The sequence below is a fragment of the Dermacentor albipictus genome, unplaced genomic scaffold, assembly GCF_038994185.2.
Source record: "Dermacentor albipictus isolate Rhodes 1998 colony unplaced genomic scaffold, USDA_Dalb.pri_finalv2 scaffold_21, whole genome shotgun sequence".
NCBI classification, from domain to species: Eukaryota; Metazoa; Arthropoda; class Arachnida; order Ixodida; family Ixodidae; genus Dermacentor; species Dermacentor albipictus.
The window spans coordinates 6,700,711-6,710,462 of NW_027225575.1; the positions used below are offsets into that span (position 1 = coordinate 6,700,711).

General features: G+C 44.4%; 1 long non-coding RNA gene across 1 annotated transcript; it reads right to left on the minus strand.

Annotated features, from left to right (window-relative positions):
• Positions 1-991: 991 nt before the first annotated feature.
• LOC135921230 (uncharacterized) lies at positions 992-3,767 on the minus strand. Its single transcript, XR_010570498.2, has 4 exons — positions 3,545-3,767; positions 2,358-2,392; positions 1,362-1,436; positions 992-1,297 (listed from the first exon to the last, which is right to left on the minus strand). It is a non-coding gene; the product is annotated as an uncharacterized lncRNA (long non-coding RNA).
• Positions 3,768-9,752: the final 5,985 nt, after the last annotated feature.

Below are 9,752 nucleotides of genomic sequence, written 5' to 3' on the forward strand. Positions count from 1 at the left end.
TTCTGCGTTTATTAGAAGCGATCGCACGGCGCTACCCAGTGTGACATAGTAATGGAAAATAAAGCGCACTTTTCTGACCCTTTGCTTTTGTATGAATGTTTCCCGGCATTGCTGTGCGCTTCCATACACGGTAGGCCCGCGGCGCTGCACTTCCGCAATCTGCGCTCGAAAAAGCGATCGCATAACAGCCTAGTGCAGAAACCAGGCGCACACCAATCTGCGCTCGGAAAAGCGCGCGCAAGCACGTAGCGAGCCGCGCCAATCCAATCCAGAAGCCAAAGAAGAGGGGGGGGAGTAATGTGTGACACTAAGTTCAGAACTACCTATCAGAGTTGGTTGTATGAACTTTATGCATAATACGTTTTGTTACGGTACCTCAACGGAATGGGTCTAGAGGACGGTGTTGGTACATTTTTTCGTACCGCCCTAATCCTATACCCCCACTACAAACACACACATACCCCTTTTTTTTTATGTATACATACAATTCCTTGCCATGACGGATCATAGCCTCCTTTATTTTTGAAAAATAGAGGAGGCTATGGACCGATTGACCAGTTCAAGTTGTCAACTTGTCAGTAACTGTCGTAGGAATCACTGTAATAAACATAATTCCACGATCGGATTGTTTACTTTCATTTTTTGTTGTAACACTGAGGACTACATAGAACTTTATTTTGTATATGTGAGAGAAGTATGTGGATATCACGAGCTTAAGCCAATGTGCGATACACAGACAAAGCAGCTGCTACAACATGAACTGCATTGAGGGCCACACAACACATACGTAATTAAAGGTGCAAAATATAGGGGGAAGCTTCAAAATACGCTCTGTAGCACTGCAAAGTATAACATATATTGTATGTGTACAATAAATGTTCAAAAATACAATGCATCAATGTACCATTTGCCTTCAAGTTTATTATGAAGTTCAAGTTTACTGAAGTTTATTAGTCCATTAGTACAACATCCATTAGTACAACAGGGATCAACTAACACACCCGCAGTCGAGGTGGCTGTTCGAGGTGTGCTGGCTGCCTCAGTGTAAGAAAAAGAAATTGGGTAAATGTCGACACCAGTGCCACTGCTTCTTGCCTCTGACCTGCACGTGCCTCTGCGGCATCTTTGTGCACAAGTGTGCTGGCGTGGTGAGGCGTAGGAGTCATCCGAGAGAAAGAGTATTGTTTACATGGAGGAGTGGCTGTTCACATTGCCTGTCACTTTCCCTCAAATGTTTCCTTGGCGACTAGGGTGACACACCCGCAGTCAAGGTGGCTGTTCGAGGTGTGCTGGCTGCCTAAACGAAATAAAAAGAAATTAGATGAATGTCGATACCAGTGCTATTGCTTATTGCCTCTTACCTGCATTTGCCTCCACGGCCTCTTGGTTTGCGGAGTCTGTATGTGGGAGCTGCTGTGGCTAGGCGTAGGCATTGTCTAAGCAAAAAGAAAAGGCCATTTCAATGGGGAATTATGGAAATAAATGCAGTTATGTCTGCTTCTTGCACTCTTCTTGCCTAAAAGAGCACTTTGACTGCTTCTGCTTTTTACCTGCAGGTGTTGTTGCGAGATCCTTAGTATGGCTGCGTGCAGCATTGTAACACTTGGTGGAGGCATTTGAAGTGGTAGCCAAAAATATAAAGAATCATCCTTGTCTGCACGAATGCTTTCAATTTCTAAATGCAGTGGTAACTATCACTATTGGTGCAAGGCCCCCCCACATCTATGCGGCAAGTGCCATAGCTCGAAACTGAATTGTTCCTTTATGTTTCACAAGGCATCTGATATGTCCACATTAGATGTGATGTGTTTGTTTTTATTTATCCCAGTGTGGAGAGAGCATCATTAAATGGCTGAAGTACTATAGCGCCAAACAGACGACACAAGAAGAGACACGGACGAGCGCTTATGTCCGTGTCTCTTCTTCTTGTGTCGTCTGTTTGGCGCTATAGTACTTCAGTAATATGCACCAACTAGCCCAACAAAAAGTTCTGCTGAAATATCATTAAATGTTTTGTTTATTTTGGCGTGTCTTGTTTTTTGGTTTATTTCTGAATTTATCATGATGCTAAAGTGACTTATGTAATGGCAATCAGCTTTTGTTTTGCAGAAAAACAATGCATTTCCTGACCCATTGTTTGACATCCCCTCACTCACATAATTTTGCAGAGTATTCTACCTATATTGACTTGCTTGACCTCCACTAAAGGGTCTTGCATTTTTAAATACGACTCTTTCCTTAAAATCATTCGACACTTCTCATAATTTCTGTACCTTGGGCTTCCGATACTCTGCATTCACTATTTTTGCTTGTTTCTGACTAGAAATGTCTTCTTTAATTTAGAGCTTAAATTTTACCTTTGGAACACACGGAAGGGCTTGCCATTGCATATCTGCATAAAAGGGAAACATGTTTCATTATACATTTGCAAAATCCCATTGAAGATTGATGAATGCAGCTTGCAGTGTGATATGACTGAATGAGCCATAAAAGTAACTCATCTCACTTGGTAAATGAAAGCACATATTAGTGTGATGCACAAGATACGTTACACTAACGTGGTGGGTTCTCTTGCTTATAAAGCAATATAATCGGTGCGCGAGAAAAAAATTTTTGCATAACCCTTGTACACACTGACTTAAGGAAAATGAGCTGGAGCTGTCCACATGATGTACTTATTTTACCTGCGAGTATGGTCAACAAAAATGTGTCCCAGCTGCTTAGTGGTATTCCGGATTATGTCAGTATTGCATATGTGCCTGTTGTCGAAAATAATTGAATTTTGAAAGTGCTCGCAGGGATCTGATGTGCATATCTGCAGTTTATGGGTACATGTAAAAGACTCAGCATCAAGTGCAAGTGAACGGTCCCACAGGCCCGGAGTCGATCATGCAAATAGATTCGCTGCACAAATTTGTGACCAGAAAAGATATGCCACATGAAATGGCATGCAAGGAAGTGTTGAAAATATTGCACAGTTAATAAAACGCCTAAGCTATTAATATGTGGCTTGATGCACTCGTTATTCAAAACGGAGGTGAGGCGTGCAGACAGGAAACAAGAGTAGAGTATTTACAAGCAAACAACACGCGCGCCGCCCACTTCTCTACTCTTGTGTCCTGTCTGCACGCCTCACCTCTGTTTTGCATAATGAAACCTTACGAACTAGCTCAGCTTTCTGTCGTTCTAAGTCTCGATGCACTCTATTTCGTCCGCATTAGGCACTCGCCTCTTGATTACTTCGTGGCACAGAAATACTCGGTCATCAGGCTGTTTTTCTGCTGTGGCCTTTGTAGAAGCATGATTGTTCAAAGTGCAACAATTAAACAGATTCTTTGAGTTGCTTGTGGCTTCGCCAGTACAATTCCGGTGCGCTGGTCCGCCTGTCCAGCAATTTCCTACTGAAGGGAAACCTGCAAATAAAAACACCGCTCCGGATGCAGAAAAATGCTCTACTGTGACGCTTCTCGAACGATTGTGATGTACCACAAGAGCTGCCTACTCGCGTGATATTCTCAACAAGGAGATAAATTCGTTTACTTACATGTGAAGGTATATGCCAGACCACTTCGGGGCTTCGGTGGCACATAAGGCACGAGTGTGTCATAGCGTCCGATGTCGACGCGCGATCGCATGTCAAACGAAACTACTACGCATCCAAAAAACAGATTCGAAACCGAAATTCGCGTCATCCTTTATTGCATGAATGCGTACATCGTGATTTACATAAGTCACGGACTTAGCGATCGCTTTCTGTAAACTTAATATTAACGTACCACCTTCATAAAGCCATCAGGTATGCGTTTTTAGGTGACAAAGCATAAGGTGACCTGTACTTGTTCTCAGCTCTTTCAATAGTAATTGCGCTGGCCACATTGACCAGTAGCAACAGGGCGGCGCCCTAGAGGTTCCCACTTTTCCGGCCCAGCTTTTCCTCTAGAGTTGTTCTACTAACTCTATGGCAGCGTTCATCCCAACGTTACTAGACTAGGTTCAGGTTTCAAACTCCCGAGACTGCATTACAGTGTACTAGAATAGGGGCAGTGTGTTCAGGAAGCGCCCGCCGCTGAGGCGCTTCATGTAGATAGCACGAGATGGCGCTGTAGGAACATGGGCTGTACGGAACGTACGGCGCAGTACCAGCGCTGCACGCTGATATTTTGATAATCGTTTTCTGTCGCAATCAAATAGACGTGCAAATGTTCGGCGGATGTTAAGATGCATCCCCGAAACTCACTACATATAAGAGATGAATTGTATGTGCACTCCTAGCGCATCTCAACGCCCATTAGACGGATTTATTAACCTGGCAGCAAAGGTTTTTGCAGACACAGATCGAAGTTGTGGCGTAAAGCCGTTAAATTTGTTTTAGGCCACGTTGCCACGTAAACAGAAATTATTCGAACTGAAAAGTCGGCTACAAATAACGCCGTAGTAAAGGACATCGAATTGATTTAAACCAACTCGGGTTCCAGGTGCACACATTTTCATTTGCGGTTCGCATTCATAAAAAAGCGGCCGCGGCATCCGCGACCCAACGTCAAGCGCTTAGTTCCTCAGCCGCTGTTGTAGAAGAGAAGGCAAAACTACATGCACGTACATAGCCCAAAGCCAAAGAGCTTCCCTGCTTGGCATTTACCTTCTTTCGCAATAAACATATTTGTCCCTCGTTCTGTTTCGCGAGCCCCCCGCAACTACATAAGTTTCTGAGCATGTGTTGGTGGGCTAGTTGGTTAAGCATGATTACAAAGACGGCGCCGAATAAAACAACACACGAAGAAGGGGGACATGAAACAGCACGTAGGCGCACTAACTCACAGTTGTTAGTGCGCCTACGTGGCATCTCTGCAAAACTACACACAGTATGCCTAAACACAGAAAATCAGTGCAAGTACATTCCTGCCCAAACAATGGAGACCTACAGCGGAATTAATATGCGCAAATAAATTACTTCATTAATTTTTAATTATATTAACAAAATTAGCTTTTTGAATGTACCAGAAAAAGTTGTGCATTCAGATTAAAAAGACAAAGAAGGGTCAGCATACATATGTTGCACCAGCCTGCTAAGAACAGTATAGCTAACTTTAAAGTGCAATTTCTTTTTTCGTCCTACTTCTCTTCACTGATTAACACTTTTTACGTAAAAGTGCAGTCTTGTTAGGACATAAAAACGCACAACTGTTGATGTGAAATCATCATGTAATTTGCAGCATATATGACACAGCCAAATTTAAAGCTTTCACTAGAATCATGACATCAACTATCCTGTCGTTGCAAAGCTCCTCTTTGCGGAAGAAGGTTGTAAATATATTCCCTCAAGTTTCTTTAGTGCTTCGAAAAGCAACTTGGGCGGATACAGCAATCCTCCCCCAAGTAACCACGGATATCCGTGGGACGTCCACCACAAGTCCCAACGTCCATCCATCCGGATATCCAACATGGACGTCCGTGGGACGTACAGGAGAAATCCATATCCTGTTTGGATGTCCGAAGGACATCCCACCGGGATGTCCATGGGACATTCCATTTTGAACGTCCGCTGGCTGTCCATAAATAGGCATGCCCAGGATATACACTAGTGAGTTATATATAAACTAGCATAAATATATTACCGGAAATTTTAGTTTTTTCATATTATATTTGTTTATTTTTGTTCTCTATCGGACACAGTTCATTCTTTTTTCAAAGCAAAATAAATATATTTCCAACTTGATATAAATTCTGCCCACTTTAACATCGCAATATTAAAATACGATTTTTTTTTCTATCGGTGGGTCATACAAACAATTTGTAGTTTGCTTTAAAAAAATGTTTGTGGATGACTAGCAGAATATATAAGCGCCCATTTGAAGCCACTTATTCGACCTAAAGCCAAGCACTCAAGTTACCCCTCATTATGAAAAGTTCCTGATCATAGAGTTTTGGTCCTGACCTCTGAACATGTAACTTGGACTTAGGCTATGTAGGTTCAGGTTTATCATTGAAACAGGAAGTAAAACACGTTGTTGGGCTAGTTGGTGCATTGTATTAAGAAAAAACCAGCAAAAAAAAAAAGACGGACACAGGAAACATACACAAGACAGGCCTCTTCCAGCCTCTTTTCTGTCTTCTCGTATGTTTCCTGTGTGCGCCTGTTTTTGGCTGGTTTCTTAAAACAGCAAGTTGTCTGCAGTGTTCAATTGTGCATACAATAATATCATTATAGGTAACAAAAACAAATCTCAAAGGCTACGCTTTTGGTGGCTGCGTGCGTTGAAAGCGATTACGAAAGCTATAATGCGTCAGAGCCGCCATGCATTGACAGTAATCTCAAAGGCTATGTTTTTCTGGCGCCGACAGCTTAGCAGAAACTAAAAATTCGAAAATCAGATACCGAATATTCCCAGAATAAGTAAATATTTCACTGTGTAATAATAAAATATTTTAAAAACCTATTTATGTTTGCGTAGATGCACGTGGAAGTGTTAGAACCTTGGCAAAGCAGAACGGTGCACTCATCCAATCCAATCCAAGCTCTAGCCATCGTCGCCACGCCATTTTTCATTCTGCGATCGCTTTGGTAGTTGGGGCGCTATTCTGGACATTCCGCCATTTTCTTCGGTGCGTGACGTAGGCGCGACGCAAACAAAATGGCGCTGGTGGCCCAGTTTTGCTTACGTAACGTGACGCCCACTTGACGTTTTGCCTAAGAAACTGAAATGAAGACACTGAATGTAGCGTTATCGGTAACGCAAAACAGTTTTCCTCCGCAGTAAAAATAAAGCAGCTATCTCAAAGCGTATGATTGTTCCGTCGAAAACGCTTCGCGCTTCCGTCGTCTGCTGCGTACAAGCCGTCGTCTGCTTCAATAGCTAGGATGCGTGTCCCTGGAAAATGGAATGAGTCATCGCATGTTCGTGCCAACGCGCTTGTTTTCTTTCTTGAGACAACATAAGCGAACTACCAGTGGTGATGCGCGCACGTTCTAGGCCACGTTATCGCTATTTCGTGAAACGCAAGTGACTCAGCCCGACTCGGCTGGCTTAGAAACGGCCGAATATCACCGATAGCGTTGCGCGCGCCAGAGATATCCACTAGAGCGACGCAAGCGCCGGCGCTGCCATCTCTTGTTCATTTCGCTGGTTACTCGCACCGCGGGAGGAAACTTCAAGGCGCCGCCTTGCGTACATTTCTTTTTGTAAGTTAGAAAAAGGCCGTTGTCATAACTTTTGATTGTGCGAAAAGGCATTAATCTCGATTACAATACAAATGCAGCAGTGAAAAGTGGACAACATTGCTGAAAGTTTGCTATATTCAACGAATATTATTTCGTATTTACGCGTTCTTTTAAAAAACGATGGCCCAAAACACAAATGCCAACACCACCCGAGAGCGATGCAAATACTATGAGCACGCGTTATGAACAAAAGATTTTCGTGGCGCCAAACGACGGGGAAAATGTGGCGATACGCATTCCTCTCGGCTGCCATTGCATATGGCTGCCCATTAGCATAATTCGCGCGGCTCGTCGCAGCAAAAATTATGGCGGAAAATCTCAGCAATGGCGGCCCTGCGCAACGTCACGCATCGTCAAAATGACGTTTACGAAACAGCCCTTCCTGTGACGCTCCTCATGAGATATTCCTTCAGCCAATCAGCAAGCTGGCATGGCGCATATCTTGAATCGCCACCACATATTTGCGCAATTGCAGATACATTGCACTGGCTTCTGCACGCTACCGCTCACATTCTTTTTGAAGCGCTAACATCACAATATATCTGCCAAGGACCAAAAAAATGTATTAGTCCATAACATTTGCAGCTCCACGTCACGTTTCGTCATCTTGATGAAAACGCAAAATTGCATTTTCCAATACTTCCGCTTCCCGGCACAAATTTCAAAACACGTGACCTTTCGACAGCCAATCAGAGAGTAAACATGGCGGATAATGGCGGCCGTGCAGCCGCCATGCGTGTCCAGGGGCTCTATTCTGGACACGCATGGCGGCTGCACGGCCGCCATTATCCGCCATGTTTACTCTCTGATTGGCTGTCGAAAGGTCACGTGTTTTGAAATTTGTGCCGGGAAGCGGAAGTATTGCGAAATACAATTTTGCGTTTTCATCAAGATGACGAAACGTGACGTGGAGCTGCAAATTTTATGAACTAATACATTTTTTTGGTCCTTGGCAGATATATTGTGATGTTAGCGCTTCAAAAAGAATGTGAGCGGTAGCGTGCACAAGCCAGTGCAATGCATCTGCAATTGCGCGAATATGTGGTGGCGATCCAAGATATGCGCCATGCCAGCTTGCTGATTGGCTGAAGGAATATCTCGTGAGGAGCGTCACAGGAAGGGCTGTTTCGTAATCGTCATTTTGACGATGCGTGACGTTGCGCTGGGCCGCCATTGCTGAGATTTTCCGCCATAATTCTTGCTGCGACGAGCCGCGCGAATTATGCTAATGGGCAGCCATATGCAATGGCAGCCGAGAGGAATGCGTATCGCCACATTTTCCCCGTCGTTTGGCGCCACGAAAATCTTTTGTTCAAAACACGTGCTCATAGTATTTGCATCGCTCTCGGGTGGTGTTGGCATTTGTGTTTGGGGCCATCGTTTTTTGAAAGAACGCGTTTATACGAAATAATATTGGTTGAATATAGCAAACTTTCAGCAATGTTGTCCACTTTTCACTGCTGCATTTGTATTGTAATCGAGATTAATGCCTTTTCGCACAATCAGACGTTATGACAACGGCATCTTTCTAATTTATAAAAAGAAATGTACGCAAGGCGGCGCCTTGAAGTTTCCTCCCGCGGTGCGAGAAACCAGCGAAATGAACAAGAGATGGCAGCGCCGGCGCTTGCGTCGCTCTAGTGGATATCTCTGGCGCGCGCAACGCTATCGGTGATATTCAGCCGTCTCTCAGCCAGCCGAGTCGGGCTGAGTCACTTGCGTTTCACGAAATAGCGATAACGAGGCCTAGAACGTGCGCGCATCACCACTGGTAGGTCGCGTATGTTGTCTCAAGAAAGAAAACAAGCACGTTGGCGCCAACATGCGATGACTCATTGCATTTTCCAGGGACACGCATCCTAGCTATTGAAGCAGACGACGGCTTGTACGCAGCAGACGACGGAAGCGAGAAGCGTTTTCGACGGAATAATCATACGCTTTGAGATAGCTGCTTTATTTTTACTGCGGAGGAAAACTGTTTTGCTTTACCGATAATGCTACATTCAGTGGCTTCATTTCAGTTTCTTAGGCAAAACGTCAAGTTGGCGTCACGTTACGTAAGCAAAACTGGGCCACCAGCGCCATTTTGTTTGCGTCGCGCCTACGTCACGCACCGAAGAAAATGGCGGAATGTCCAGAATAGCGCCCCAGAATAGAACCCCTGGGGCGCTATTCTGGACATTCCGCCATTTTCTTCGGTGCGTGACGTAGGCGCGACGCAAACAAAATGGCGCCGGTGGCCCAGTTTTGCTTACGTAACGTGACGCCAACTTGACGTTTCGCCTAAGAAACTGAAATGAAGGCACTGAATGTAGCGTTATCGGTAAAGCAAAACAGTTTTCCTCCGCAGTAAAAATAAAGCAGCTATCTCAAAGCGTATGATTATTCCGTCGAAAACGCTTCTCGCTTCCGTCGTCTGCTGCGTACAAGCCGTCGTCTGCTTCAATAGCTAGGATGCGTGTCCCTGGAAAATGCAATGAGTCATCGCATGTTGGCGCCAATGCCCTTGTTTTCTTGCTTGAGACAACATACG